The 4,308-nt window shown below is 39.2% G+C and overlaps 1 non-coding gene across 1 annotated transcript; it reads left to right on the top strand.

Annotated features, from left to right (window-relative positions):
- The first annotated feature begins 2,541 nt into the window (after positions 1 to 2,541).
- LOC121035680 (U6 spliceosomal RNA) lies at positions 2,542 to 2,648 on the top strand. Its single transcript, XR_005793020.1, has one exon. It is a non-coding gene; the product is annotated as a U6 spliceosomal RNA (small nuclear RNA).
- The last annotated feature ends 1,660 nt before the right edge of the window (positions 2,649 to 4,308 follow it).

Genomic DNA, 4,308 nt, shown 5'->3' with positions numbered 1-4,308 from the left:
AAAAAAAAGCAAAATTATTTGCCCACAGCCAAAACCCAGTAAGTAGCAAAGAAGGAAATTAAACCTTGGTTTAGGTGATTCAAAGACTTAGGGTCTGGGGCACCTGGTTTGCTCAGTCAGTAGACCATGGGACTCTTCATCTTGGGGTTGTAAGTTTGAGTCCCATGTTTTACATTGGGCACAGAGATTACTAAAAAAAAAAAACAAAAAACAAAAACAAAACACTTAAGGTCTTCTGCTCACATCATACTAACACCAACTCTCTACCAGATATCAGAAAATATTAGTTTAATAAATCTCCCAATAGATATATTAAAAATACATCAATGGCTGGCCATTATTTTTGCTTGTATTTTAATGTAATTTTGTGATATTCTCTAAAACTACACTTGTGTTAATAAACACAGGAGTCACTCTATAAAAATGTGACTCAAGAAGAGTTAGAAAATTTATCTAGCTGAACCATATTTCTCTCCTTAGAAGGCTTCTGTGTTCTCTCTGTCACTGATGTTGAACAGGTGGAATCACTTCTCAGAGGGATGTTAGGCTTGAAGCAGAACAAGTTTAACCTTACATGATTTACACCTTCACCACATAACTAGGTAATTAAGATTTAAACATTTTAATTTGTAAAGGGTTTCTCCTACCTCCTGCTATAAAAGAAGAATTCTAAAAGAAGAACCTGGTTTGCAAACAATTCAAGTAGACAAAATGATCAAATACTTAAAATCAATACAGAGTGGGGCGCCTGAGTGGCTCAGTTGATTAAGTGACTTGCTATTGATCTCGGCTCAGGTCATGATCTCACGGTTTGTGGGATCAAACCCTGCCCCTGGCTCTGCCCTGACAGTGTGGAGCCTGCTTGGGATTCTCTGTCTCCCTCTCTAACTCTTCCCCTACCTGGCTCATGTGCTCTCTCTCTCTCTCAAAATAAATAAACATTTTTTAATTATTAAAAAAAAATCTGTACAGAGCACCCAAATTCGAGAATGGCAAAGCAGGGTCTAGACATGGAAAGGAATCTGGCCCTAGAATATACATGTAAAAATCTTTTTGTTTTCAAAGACAATACTGACTTAACTGATTACAATCTCCGTATGTAGGTGTGTCTGAAATAAAATGCCCGAAAAACAATTTTTAAACACATTACGCATATACTAAATTTTGTTTTGCTGGTAAACTAGTTTACAGGCTTGAGCAAGCAAGGTTTGTAATGCCTAAAACCTAAATAGTCTTGGGTACCCTTGTAAAGGCAATATAAGATAGTTAGGGTTCCTGCCAGGACTTTGGAGGAGACGGACAAAAGGGTGTCCCTGAAACTTACTATGTATTAGGTCTGCAGAAAAGCTGCCTCTGGCTGCAGATCACTTTTGGAGGCATTGTTATCATGTGGTCCTGCCTTGTTTACCATCCTCCATTTGTTGTGTTCCCCGAGTTTTGATTTGAAAGAAGCCACTCCATTTCTTGTACTTGGTATGTTCTGCCTCTATGCTCTGGTTATTTTCTCAGCTGCCTATAATGATGCCACATTTTTTTAGGGCTCATGCTCGGTGCTTCATTGAATGATTTCTTCTGCCTTCGTGCGGAAAATATAAATGATGATAAAAACCTCAGTGCTGGGAACTGCTTACACTAAAAGTTCTTATTGTTGGTGATTTCCACACGGTACTTGCTTTTCAGAAAAGCTGATGTGAAATTACACAGCTTGAGAAGCCCCCAATCAAAGGGTTTGAAGCTATTTGGGTGATCTTTCCACCCTGAGCACAAGTTCTTTCTAAGATATCCATAATGGAAAGATGGAGAAATTCACAGCTCTACGGTTAGAAATTCTGTCTTTTTATTGAGATAAACTTCATCACATAATTGAAGATGACTGTCATACCCCATTCTGCCCTCCCCATTCTCAAAGACTTTTCTTTAATGTAAACAGACTCATTTCTGTAACCATTATACCTGTGAACGTTTCCAGACCTTGTTACCATGTATTACATACCTCTATATACATTCCAGTTGGCCAACCAGCCTCCAAAACTGTGGTCTCCAAAACTGAACACAGTACTTCACATGCCATACAGAGTATAATGGCCTTTTCCTGGACAGTGTGTATTTTATTGATACAATCTAACACTTCCCGTGGTGCCTGTGTGGCTCAGCTGGTTAAATGTCCGACTTCTGCTCAGGTCAGGATCTCGTGGCTTGTGGGTTTGAGCCCGTGTCAGGTCCTGTGCTGACAGCTCAGAGCCTGGAGCCTGCTTCAGGTTCTGTGTCTCTATCTCTCTCTGCCCCTCCCCTGCTCACACTCTGTCTCTCTCTCTCTCAAAAATAAATAAACACTAAAACAAAACAAAACAAAACCTAACACTTGCTGATAAGACATCAATACCAAAGTCACATAATAATTCATTCACCAGGTATTTGTTTAGTTCCTATGGTGTGCCATGTACTTTACTTGGGATATAAAGTGAAACATGATATGCTTCTTGTTGTCGATTTGCTTAATCAATAAAGGCAATTTGTCCAGTGTTAAAAAGTGTTATGATAGTGCTCGCTTCGGCAGCACATATACTAAAATTGGAACGATACAGAGAAGATTAGCATGGCCCCTGCGCAAGGATGACACGCAAATTCGTGAAGCGTTCCATATTTAAAAAAAAAAAAAAAAAAAAAAAAAAGTGTTATGATAAAGGAAAAACTTCCCAAAGTAGAAAACGCTTTAACTGAGTTTGAAAAGATAGGACTCATCTGGACAAATGTCTATGGCTGGCAGGTGTCAGCCAAGCCAAGGCATTGGTCTATGTATGGACAGGGCAGCATGAAGTGACAGGACGCCATACAGGTACAACAGAGGAAAGAGAGATCATGAAGAAGAGTGCTCAGCTAAAGACTTTGAACTCTATCTTGATAGCTATTGGGAAAAACTAAATGATGGTCAGACTTGCATTTTAGGAAGATCACTCTGTCAGCAGGACGGATTGGGGATTGTCCAGGCCAGGAGACTACTGAAATAATCCAGGAAGATGCGATGAGAGCCTGAACCAGAGCGAAGAAAGTAGAAATGCAGAGGAGGGTCACCACAGGGATTAGAAACTGCCCCACCTGAAGACTAAGAAATAGAAAAGAAATGCACACTGGGGAAAAGGCAGGGCACTGTAGCAGATAACACAATGGTTAAAGCAAGGACTTTAGATTGAGATGAATCTGGGGGTTCAGATTCCTGCTCTTCTGACTGTGTGGCCTTAAATGAGTTAATTTCATTGAAGCTCAGTATTCTCTTAGCAAAATAGGATAATATTTCCTTTTTGATCAGGGATCTTAAAGAGACTGAATGGAGTAATGGAAAAAGTGTTTACCTGTTGTGCCCAATACATAGCATGTAAGTGCTTGACAGGGGACAGTAGGTAATTGTGCCTGGTTATTTATGGTGTAGTGACCATGCTGGTGAAATTCAGCAAAATAGAAAATTCAGGAGGAAGAGCAAGTTTGGGGAAGTCATAATGATATTAAGATAGTAGCTCATATTTGTATAGTGCATTACAGTTTTCAAATTTCTTTTGTGTCCATTATCCCATTCAATGTTCAAAAGAACCCTGTAAGTCTACTTATTTCATTTCTAGGACTCCATCCTAGGAAAAGTATCCAAAATGAGAATAAATCATGAAAAAATGCTTATGAGAGAAGGTAAATTTTTAAAAAGCAAAATGAAAAATTGTATATATAGGATAATTTTAATTACACATTTAAAGTAGACTGGAAGAAAATAAACCACTATCTAGTTTTTTCTAGATAGTGGTATTGTAGAAGATTCTTTTATTTTTCTTGATGTATTGCTGCATTTTTCAAATTTTTTATAATGGATACATATTAGGGCGCCTGGGTAACACAGTTGTTTGAGTGTCTGACTCAATTTCAGCTCAGATCACGAGCCCAGGGTCGTGGGACTGAGCCCCAAATTGAACTCCACACTGAGCACAGAGTTTGGGATTCTCTGTGCCCCTCTCCCCTGCTCATGCTCTCTCTCTCTAAAATAAAAAAATAATGGGGCGCCTGGGTGGCTCAGTTGGTTGAGTGCCCGACTTTGGCTCAAGTCATGATCTCACGGCTTGTGAGTTTGAGCCCTGCGTCAGGCTCTGTGCTGACAGCTCAGAGCCTGGAGCCTCTTCAGATTCTGTGTCTTTCTCTCTCTCTCTCTCTCTACCCCCCCTCCCCACTCACACCACTCTGTCTCTCAAAAATAAATAAACATTAAAAAAATTAAATAAAAAAATAATAATTTTTAAAAATAATGGATATGTATTACTTTGGTAATGG

This window comes from Herpailurus yagouaroundi, unplaced genomic scaffold (genome assembly GCF_014898765.1).
Source record: "Herpailurus yagouaroundi ecotype Mexico unplaced genomic scaffold, PumYag 161, whole genome shotgun sequence".
In the NCBI taxonomy this organism is placed as follows: Eukaryota; Metazoa; Chordata; class Mammalia; order Carnivora; family Felidae; genus Herpailurus; species Herpailurus yagouaroundi.
This window is presented reverse-complemented; position numbering and strand designations above follow the sequence as displayed.